Source organism: Varroa jacobsoni, unplaced genomic scaffold (genome assembly GCF_002532875.2).
Source record: "Varroa jacobsoni isolate VJ856 unplaced genomic scaffold, vjacob_1.0 scaffold_334, whole genome shotgun sequence".
Taxonomy (NCBI): Eukaryota; Metazoa; Arthropoda; class Arachnida; order Mesostigmata; family Varroidae; genus Varroa; species Varroa jacobsoni.
The window spans coordinates 447,725-459,207 of NW_019213236.1; the positions used below are offsets into that span (position 1 = coordinate 447,725).

General features: G+C 41.8%; 1 long non-coding RNA gene across 1 annotated transcript; it reads left to right on the plus strand.

Annotated features, from left to right (window-relative positions):
- Positions 1-326: 326 nt before the first annotated feature.
- On the plus strand, positions 327-9,224 carry LOC147753634 (uncharacterized). The gene is made up of 4 exons (XR_015310595.1): positions 327-1,296; positions 7,379-7,632; positions 8,606-8,830; positions 9,043-9,224. It is a non-coding gene; the product is annotated as an uncharacterized LOC147753634 (long non-coding RNA).
- Positions 9,225-11,483: the final 2,259 nt, after the last annotated feature.

The window sequence follows — 11,483 nt, forward strand, 5'->3', positions numbered from 1 at the left end:
AGTATTTTTTGATAACAACCCATGTAAGAAAACTTCCACCCATATTATATCTTTGAATATATTTTCTATGCATGTCCAAAATGTCTATTTTTTAGAAGTTCAAAACATGGGTTTCTGAAAAATTACTGAGTAACGACGTGTGAATGTATCTTCCTCTAGGAAAATAAGGATTCATTGAAATTATTTATGTAGTAATTTTTTCTTCGCCGGAAAATCAAGTTCCTAAAATGTTATTGCTAAATTTTCTGTAAAACCTCTGAATGTACCTCATAAACAGCTGAATCAACTCCGCTTTCAGAAGCATCGTCCAAGTTCCCGTTTTCTCCTCTATCGTACGCCCACGTATTAGCGCAGAGCGCAGCAAAACTAAGCAACTCGGTCGCGCTTGTTTCTGTAGTAGGCTGATATCGCTCAATGTGGATTTAATTAATTTTCCACTGTAGGCATTCTGCAGCGGTTTCTGGCGAACAGAAAGATGGTCACGTCTTTTTCAATATGTCACGATTGGCTCAAGATCCTAAAGTTGCCTCGCCCTACACCCCGTGCGTCTATGCACTTGCCAGCAGTTTTTTTTAGTAGCTGGATCGCGTTTTTGCTCAGCCGCTATCAACGACTTAGTAGCAGCGCAGACAATGCAAGCTTGCGTTGCCGCTGCCACTACGGAACATATCGGACCCCGCTTAGCCCATGGCCCCATCGTTCTATAAGGACAATGGACGAAGCGAGACTGGAAACATGAGAAGATATTAGAGGGAGAAAAAAGAACGGAAAAAACAGACGGGCGGGAATGCCAAGAATAGGAATGGCAGCAAAAAAGCAGCGGCTACGCAAGCGCACGGTCTCAAGTGAAAATTGAAACTCATTCATCATATTTGACAAAATATCTAAAATAAGGAAGCCGCCCGTAGCAAACCCCTTCAGTTCCAATGCATACTGTCTTCGCCGCTATTGGACCCGGAACGGGCCCTACTTGCATAGACTTCCGACAGCAATAGAGCAGGTTTCGAAAACCAGTAGCTATCCACCATTTCTTAAACACGCTACTTTCTCTAACTGAGTTTTTGGTTGTTGTTCTCTTAGACCGAAAAATTCAGCTGGAGTTTTCGTCTCTGCGTACTAAAAATAGAACGCGCACAACAGAAACTCTGCTCGGATAGTAATTGTACGAGAAGTGGGCTGCTAGAGAAGCACGAGTGACTGGCAGGGATAACGGAGGTTTTGAGGAAATTGCCGCGGTTGAACTGTGAACGGCAGACCGCTGGGAGTCTAGAGCAGATGAACTTTAGTTCTGCTAAGGTAAAGTGATTTGTTACTTCTCATTCAAAGGGAAAGGGTATTGGGTAACGGTGGAAAATTGAGCCCAGAAGTCGAACAAAGATGAAGATGTAAGTGAGGAAACACACTGAGAGTAATGCTCTGGAAAAAAAAATAGAGCTAAGTTAGAGGGGCAGCAACGAGACGACATTGAACCTAACGGGCAGACGTCCTTGCAGCCCAACAGTTCAAAGTCGTCCTTTGTAGCGCTTTCCTTGGTCCTTGTGCAGAGAGCAGCAGTAAGAGCCGACGAGGAACAGTACATTACAGCCTGCTTTCACTTGTTTGCTTTCCCACTGCTTTTCATTTCGCCTGTCCCCGTATATTTTTCTTTGCACTGTTTTACGTCGTGTTCCTTTATATCGTTATCTTAAGGAAGCGTTTCTTTTCTTAACGGGTCGTAACAGCAGAGTTTTGTCACGACGAACTTCTTTTGGTCGGGCACTTTTACTGCCTGTGTCACACTTCGCACGTCTTCTGTTATTTCATTTTGATGCAATATTAGTTACGCCGACGGATCACGTAACGTTGTAATCAATAAAGACTTTCTGTATTTTTTACCCTCCTTAATAAAGCGGTCGATTGTCTCAATGAACTGACACACAGCTAGCCTTTGGCAAGTTGGCCTTTAGCAAGCCAGCCTTTAGCAAGCCATGTAGCAGCGGTACCTAAACGTAAGCGTTTCATGCTAGCTCTTTAATCATTGGCGCAATCTTGGGCTGGAGCGTCTCATGGTTTTTGGCTACAGAGTCCCTCAAATTTCACTATTACGGAAGCTTGTTATGTTGTTTGAGGATAGCCAGTGATATTATAGCATGCGCAGTCCAGAAGTTGGGCTTCTCAGGCACTGAAGATAATATTGACGTAAAGTACCGCGATTCCAACATGTTGTGCCTGCTTCTTCCAAGGATGATACGATGTACCTAAAGAAATTAACAATCCTTTCGATATTTGAGACAACTCAATTCCAAGGATCGTTATCACCAAGGTTTGAACCTTGTCAGGCTCATATAGCCTATATCGAAATATGAATTCGTCTATACCGGCAGAGCTGTTTTTTTGTGATATTGTTCATTAGTAACTTTCTAAACACTAAATGAAGGACTCTGCACGCAACCGCACTTCGGTAATCGTTGATGCGAAGTTATAATTATCTTCAAAGTTATGAGGCGGAGGGCTTAAACTTAAAACGCAATTAATGTTTTTAATATGTTCCCATTAGAATTTTGTTATGCCCTAGCTCAAAGTATTTTTTGATAATTTGCTTAGTTCGTGTCAGTTTTGTGCTTAATAATATATCGGTACTACTACTTATATCTGACACGGTTCATGTCGGAGACCCTAACTGAGATAAACAAACGGACAACATCTCTGAACTAGTTGCGAAACAAATTAAAGCATCATTGAACGTTACGCTCATTATGTTTGCTCACAATCTCTTTTAGTTTAGGGTTGTGCAGGGATATTTTTCTACGAATTTGATGTTGCAAATCCAGCGAGTGTAGTTTAAGCCAAAAACGCATTCTAGAAATTGGCAGATATATTATTCTTTTTTTATATTCGTTATACAAATAGCAGGCAGATGTTGACGAGGCGTTGCTTGTACAGGCCACGTAGCCTTTGTTTCAAGGTAACCAAAGTAGATGACACGTGTTCGGCCCCTTAAAAGAGCCATCAGTTTCTGTTTTTCTACTATATCAAAGAAAGAAAATGTATCTGTGGATTTTTCTAGAACCATTTTTGTCAGGCCAAGTGCAAATGTTCCTACTTCGATATAGTTCGAGTCTCAATAGATAGTTTGTTTGTTAGCAGCATATGTATGGGTTGCAGGCAAACCCAGGCTTACATGCTTCCATTAAAAGTTCTAAAACTTCGCTGTCGCTAAGTAGCCAACGGTTACCGATATCAGCGCTCTCGAATCTTTCTTAAGGCCTTTTCCCGGGAACTGTAGGTCAAACGGCATAGAATCTTGCACCACTTTGTCCTAAGAGAGGAACCCCAGTTGTTGACGAGCCGTCTCCATGGCGCGTGCTTGTCCTAATATCCTCATTAACTCCGTAGCGTATTTCCCGCATCCAACCGTAACGTTCGGTTGAGCAGAGCTATTTTACTTTAATCTGATCCTTGTTTTTATGTAGTGATTGCAGTTACGTGACTTTCGCTATCCATAATATTCGCTAAAATTAAGTTTTTATGCATAGCCTTTATAGGTAGACATCATGAAGAGAATGAAGACATGTTTTTCTGCACTAAACTCACATTAATGTATGAATATTTAAATGTCTAGGGCTATATAAGCGCGGCGCAAACGGCTGCATGTCCTGCCCCTGTCAATAGCTAACAAAGTTGAGTTAATCGTCTTCATTTTGAAAGTGTCAGTAGACAGGCTATTCTTATGCGCTAATTACACACTGCTAGATAAGCTCTGGATAAATTTCAGATCAGAACTGTTTTTGGCAAACGCTTGGAGACCTGCGAGTCTGCTACTATCGCTGCTAGCTTGTTCGAATTCAACTCCTATCCGAGTTAGTTCGAAAATAGAGAGGCCTGATATACATTTATGAAGACACATCCGGTAAACGGTTCATTGACGTTGTACCGAGAGAGAACATGCAGTATCTTCAGCAAGAATATGCAGTTGTTAAGCACAGGCAAAACAGACGGCCAGCCTCCACTTGTATTAGCACCGCAAGACTAACAAGATGGCGCTGCATTTGACGTAAATACGTCAATCACTATCCCACTATTGACAATGCTGAACTCGAAACAAGAATGGCCATGACGCATTAAATGCAGACGTTCTGCAGAAGGGACAGGAAGTCAGGATGCTTACACCCAGGGAAGATTGTTTGCGTCCAAGGTGTTATCCGAAATGGGCACAAACAGAAATGACAAGATTAGTCGAGATTTTGGCACTCTTAGAGTGCCAAAGAAGAACCGAAATACGATGTAATCGACTTACCAGTTGAAACTACCGGGACAAGCTTCGATTAATCGTAGTGTACTTTCTCGAAGGAGGCGTTCCGGTTCGAGCTAGCCTAATTTATAGGTACTGGCGATTTCAAAGTTAGCGGTATGTTAATGTATGTATACGATTTCGATAATCTCTTGGCATCAAAAATCAAACATACACAATATATAGTATGGAAGAGTAGTTAAAGTCAATCATGACTACAACATTTTCAAGCGATATTTTATACTTACACTATACTAGGTATAAAAACAATGTGTGAAGTCGCTATGGAGTTTTTACAACCGGGAGAATTCCAACTACCGTCTTAGACGTTAGTGTAACTACTGGAGGATGGATAGAATAGTAGCTGTAGTACGACGAGGCCTGTGTCTACAGGACCATAGGGGCTGTAGTTAACCAAGAAAGTTAGAAAGGAATCTGAAGGGAAGTTCTCGCATGGGGTTGATCCCAATCTGCCAAACCCCATCGGCCTCTGTAGGAGTCGAGAAGGAGAGGAGGACGAGCCAAAACAGAAGAAACCGTCCAGGTCCTTTGCTCGCTAGACCTTTGCAACTGAAGCTAAAGAAGGCTAGGCCGGTAAGCAGAAAGTTGCCTCACCAACCAGGCGATCTAGCGAACCGAATTGGGACAACACATACATCCTCACTCTACAACCCTATCGATTATCGATGGCTGCTGAATCATTTCATAAAAATAGACTAGTACGACCGTGGGACTGCACTGTTGCGCAAGGCGCAGCTACCAAGTCTCAATCGCTGTCCGAGTGTGAAGCACTATCGGCATTCAACCAAGGGCGGTGGCGGACCGCCCGAAGTTGCCGGAACCTTGCCGCGACAACAGATGAGTTTCCCTTGGCGCCTATGTCCTGTGTGTCTTTGATTCTCTCCGTTGCCCCGTTTCCCTTTCTGGAGGATACATCCGTCTGCACCTTTTTGCTTTACACCATCTCACTTTGTGCGAATAGCGAGGCGTAGAAAAACGATCAAGCGGCTGCCGGGGGCACCGTGGGTGTTGGCTCGATCCTCAGCTGACGGCTACAGCCGGCACGTGTGATCTTAGTGTTCGCTTGTCCTATGAGCACGCTACTGAAAGAAGATGGCTATGGCCAGGTGGGACCAATATCCGCTGTGAGCCTGAGGTCCTGAATCCGAATCCGCGGGGCGGCGCCGGCAGTGGAAGAGTTGTCACTCAGGTCAGTTAGTTGTTGTGCGTTGTGTGCTCTGAATATTGGCTCGACTGGGCGGGATCTGTAGCTTTTCTCTAGTAGCCGGCACGCTGAGGCTCTGTGTTAGGCAAGCAACGTGTGAGATTGGGCTAAAAAAGTGGTTGCGGTGCGTTGTACCGCGAGCACACTTGCTCCCTGTCTGAATAGAGAATTTTTGAGGACGAAACACGAGCGACGCCGACGTGACAATGCCGGCAATGGGAACTTCATCCTGCTGCCTTTCCTGCTGTTTGCCTGTGCTATCGTGCGATATACTATTGCTACTACTGATACTGGGACGAGTGGAACCGAGAAAAACATTGTAGCCGAAGTGCGGCTTGTTCTCCTGAATCGAACGCGGGTTCGTCAGATGGGGATGAACCAGAAGGGAGGGTGGGGCTAGACCGTCGTCGCTTAGGAATCTTGATGAAAGAGCCTATGCCGCAAACGGGTAAGCGAGCGCCTTGTGTTGGTATCACTATAGAACATAGAATGTGTCATGGCAGCACCAGTCCTAATCGACCGTCTCCGACATTTATTTGTTATATAGGGAATTGATGGGCTCTCGAAGAACATTCTCAGCACCTCGCGTCACTATAGCATAGTTCATGAGGGTAGCAAGCGATGTCGATTGTTCAAACACGCGGTCAACCGGCTCGGTGATGCTGGAAACACGAAGCAGTTTTGATAACTTGGCGCCATCAAGCTGATATACACGAGAGCACTAGATCTTCTTCCTTCGTAACTATTTTATATCCTGTATACTGGCATCTGTGAAGGATTTTGTCTGATTTTGCAAAATTCTTGGTTGTGTGCTGTACCTTCCGTTTTTTTGATGAGTTTGTGTATTAGCCCAGAAGTAACGCACCGCAGCCATTACACATTGGCAAATTGGGCCACTGCAAGTTTCGTCATGTAACTATTCTAGTCTATAACGAAGTAAGACTATTATGTCAAAGTATAGCTATCGATATTGCAAAAGCTGTCACAAAATCAGACATATAAAAGCCAGCAATTCTTGCCTCCTATTACAGCGCGATAGAATTTGTGTTTAACCAAAACAACACGTTACACCAATATCGGGAATAACTTTAACATAAAAAAAGTCGCATGTCTGCTTGCACTGTTCTGAAATTCAACTTTGCTACAAATTAGCCCGAAGTTTTTCCAGGCCATAGACCACGATGATAACGTAATGTAACAAGCGTTCCCGTGGGCTTGACAAGCTAGTATTCACAACATCGTATATTATTTTTGCCTTTCAACCTCCGAAAGTTTTCTGACTTAAATTACTACGGCATATGCGGCGTTTAGGTAAACAAAAGATCTTAGAACTCTTATGATTAAAAGGTTAACTGAGGGGTGGCGGTCTCACTGGCTTCAACTATATTCCTTGGGGCTGCTTTACTAGACTAAAATTCTATGCTTTTTTGGTTAATAAATCGTCTGTAATTCCTGACAGGAAAATTATCTCAGTAGGGCTAATAATTTTTTGTAAGCCAACTGAACTTTCTCGCCTTGCCATCATACTTTAATGTACTCGAATGTTCAGAGGCATCATCATTATTTATCCATGTCATCAGAACCCATATGCGCACTTGGGTCTAAATACGTTGATGGGAATTATATCACTAGATACACGTTTGTGCTCTGTGGGGCATCGTTTAAGGTAAAACAGTCTCGATTAGAAAAATGAGATGTGACATAACAACGATTGCGTGTATTTAACAGTTGACATTTGATCAAGAAGGATCATTGAAACAGTGTAATGTTTCTGGCATAATAGACCCACACGTTCCAAGTTGTTAAATGGGCAATCACGGTACCACGGTGAGCGCCATAGGAACGCCGAATAAGCACATTCAGCTTCTGTAATCTACTTTCAGGTTGTACACAAGGTGGGATCTTGACGTTAATTCACCCATTTGGTTGCGACAGAACTCTATCATCGATTATTTGATGTCTCGACGACGTACCCTCGTGGGAAACGAGGAACTGTTCACTGCTTTTTTTTCCTAGTGGCTTCTTATGCTGACGCCCTGCTTCTTGTTCCCGTGGCAGCTCTATTACGTGTACTTTTCGGAATTCTGCAACGATTGTAACATGACTGGATAATCACTTACTGACATTATGCAGAAATGTAAATAGTCCCATTTGATCGAGTTAATTTGAGGCTAAATAGACCAAATTGTCATAGGGTCTTCTTGCGCACCACTTAAACTGTAAGGCTGTTTCTTCTAGTCACATGACGTATTCGCGTCTATTGTAAGTGTTGCTAAAATGCTCTTGCCTATTTTCAATGTTTGGCATTCTCGCATGTTCGAGGATCCCAGACTTCGAAAAAAGACAACTGCGCAAATGAAAGCCATAGTATGTTTTCGTGTAAGACAATGTAAACAGCTCTTCCAATCCTCTAGCTGCAGATTGTAGCCCCCTGTCCGTATAATGATCCATTTATTAACAGGCCTTGTATGGCATTGTACAATGAGGAGTTCCGCAACTTGCTCTTAGTACATCTTAGGGTGGGCGATCATAGGCAATGCAGAGATAAAAATTCTATAGCTTTCGTTTGAAGTGCTATTAGAGTAAGTTCGAAAGCGATAGCCAACCATACAGAATCCAAAGTTTCGGAAGTCCCATAGTGCTAGATAAGTAGCCTAGCAGTAGAGTCCGGTCTGCATAATGCACTAGCTCTCAACCTTCTAAAACTCTATACAAAATTAATTGTATGTGCATAATAGATGTAGGTATTAAACACTCGCAAATTTATACCCCGTTCAATGCACCGACTTTTGCAAACACTCAAACGAACTTCTTCATGTCCTCTATCACTTTTGCGATATGAATTCAAGCTTCACTGGCGTAATCCATCAAACGTCAGTAGCTTAGCCGGTTACGCATGGTATAAACGATTACGTAAAATACACTTAATCGAATACGAACTCATATGATATTAAATGCCCGGTTTGAGAACTCTAATTAGAGACACATCCCTGAAACCCTTAGTTCAGCTAGCGAAGGCAGAGAGATCATAGAGAAGCTGTGGCATCCACTGAATTGACACGTTACGTTGTATGCATCTTTTTTTCCGCTTTTTGCTCCCCTTCTTCTAGAGCAGCCCCCGTTCTGCCGTCTTTCCACCTGCCGCACCTCCGTAAACGGCAAGGAAGTAATCGAAGGATTTCTTCCGATTCCTTCATTTCGGCCATCCGGTGACAATCTGCGGAAACAAATCTAATAAAGTACCGTTGCAAAAAATGCTGCAGAGTCACCACGGAACAATGTATACTGAAAACTACTGCTTTCAGTATACATTCATACAAAAACAAAAATATCACGTAGGTCCTATTTTCTTCTTAGCTCTTAGGGTTAGCTAACTTTTTCTACTTCACTAGAGCTTTGGTCGCCACCATCCAATTGAACAGGTTCCGCCACAGACCATACAGCGGCCTTCGATGGCAGCCGCTATTGGTCGGTCAATATCAACCCAGCTATTTTATAATCTCCCGTTATGGTGTGCAAATGATCCTTTGGCCTTTTTGCTTTTCAGACCAGATTCCCGTTAAATAAGCTCCTCGTCGGCAATCGACATTTAAGGATGTTAGTAAACGGCTTCTGGATGTCGTCATTGCTCTAAATATCAATCGCAGTTGGACTTTTTATGAGAATATGCGATCGCTGCTGAGCAACCAAAAAGGGCGTTATCGAATGAATAAATGTGTGTTTGAGGCTTCCTGATCGACTTGGTCCTTGTGAAGGTGAGAACATAGCTCGCTGACGAGTTTCGTATGCTTAGGTCTTTTTCTCATAATTGCATCCTGTTTTTTTCTCTGTTACCTCTCACTGCTCCCTGCCGTTAGTCCGCGTGTATCTGTTACGTAGTCGGAAAAAGAAGAGACGGCTGTACCTTCCAATAGCTAACGTAATAGGGATGGTTCATTATTGACTGGGCTTGTGTCACCACAGTGGCCTTAAGCTGCCGTTCTTCTCTGAACCACATACTGGATATATGCGTAAGCAATACACATCGGGCCAGCCTCACTTCTTTTTCGTTAGGCCATCATCCGTGATATTGACGGCTGCTCATGCTTGATCTGTGGCACAATGCAGTTAATTTTGTCTACAATGCAACTCGCCAAAGTTGCCCGTCAAACTGGGGCCAAGGAGGAGAAAGCACTGGAATCTTGCAAAAAGGTGATCTGTTTGTAGAACGTTTGGCCTTGCTTCCTAGTTATTTATTATAGAATTTTCAAATGGGATAGGACAAGTTCCCCTAAATTACACTGATAGCTAGTTATTAAAATGGTGCACGTACAAAGTCTAATAGGTGAATGAATAACTCATAAAGGGGCTTTTTGTTTTTACTGTAAATAACCAAAAACGACCAATAAGTACAATGTGCTTATTAAGAAAAAAATCCCACTTTTTTTTTTAAGCTAAAATTAGCGTCTGTTGAGGACGCATTTTCATCCTCAGTTTATCTAACGCTGCTGTATCTGTTTATGATTTGATTGAATCGTTACTTTGAGGGTCCTAAAAATTACACTGCGTGTTATCACAAAAGTGATAATAACGTTGAACGTGAAAATATTTTTAATTATTTTTGTTATTATTGACTATTTTACCATTAATATTTAACATTTTTAAAAGCCTCCACCGGTACATTGTCCATAAAGATGAAAATATAAATCTTGGTATCTTTAATTTGCACATATGGATTCTAAAAAACGTTTATATATTGATACTATAAGATAATCTTATGGTGTATTATGGTTTCTAATTGTAAGGGCATTAACACTACATCTACTATCATCACTATATCTTAACGCAACATTTTGCTCCCGGCTGCTACCTGCAACAAAGAAAAATTCATTTTTACGCTGAAATTAATATAATTGTGATTCTGTTAAAATTCAATAAAAGACACCTATGGTATTGGTAACATCTATTATTTCTATAGCCTAATTCGTGATCCGAAGATATATTGTTTACCTGACAAGAAACCTTCTAGGTAAACGCAAAATATTGCAGATGATGAATCAAGGTTAAAAGTATCCTATAAATAAAAGGAGAAAGATCAGTGAAATCAACAGATAAACCATTCGGAAGTCTCTATAAGTTTCTAACTAAACTTATGAAATGCCATTTTCAATAAAACTATATTCTCAAAAGCCGTGTCGTTCCGCTTGCATTGCCACTAACCGTTGTAAGAACTAAATAAAATTGTTCGTTTTGTAGCAGTTACTAATGAATTAAGCACAACTTGAAAAGCCTACCAGCACGTAAATTCCTATAGTTAGCGCTTGCGTTATTGCAAAGCAATAAACCAATATCCGAAAGCATCTCTTTAACGTCGCCTTAGCTATTCTCAAAAGAGGAACTAACAAGAGGACAAGTGCCTGCACGTACCTGAATGACAAACCTTTTTTACTTAAATCGATGTTTAACAAAATGAAAATTATAGCGGAGTCAGATTAACTGAAACATGCCCTTCCGTTGCATGAACAGAAATAAGCAAATAATACATTAGCGCGCTTGATAGATCAGTTAGGCTACGGTTCACATTTAGAAATAAGTCGGAGAGGGAGGAAACGATTATATGTACATAAACTATCTTATCCAAAGCTGTTTAGCAGGCGGCAAAATGTTGGATCTTTTTTGTCAACCCTTCTCGCTGCCATTGTTATTATGACGTATTATAACGCACTAGGTCGTCACAGTTACGCCTTCATCCGGCGCGTCATTACAGCAGCAGCGAGTAGAGTACATAGTACTGACTAAATATTAATACATATCACAACAATATAGAGGGACAACAAGAACGTATGCGCTATAAGGCCATAGTTGATTACCGCACACCATTGCCTGGCTCCTGTTTCTTTAGGGTGGAACGACGGAAAGAAGAGTGATCAACAGTAATCAAAAACACACTATCATGACTTTTATAATCAAACATATGTTTTTATATCTGCTTCCTTATAAACTTTCCTG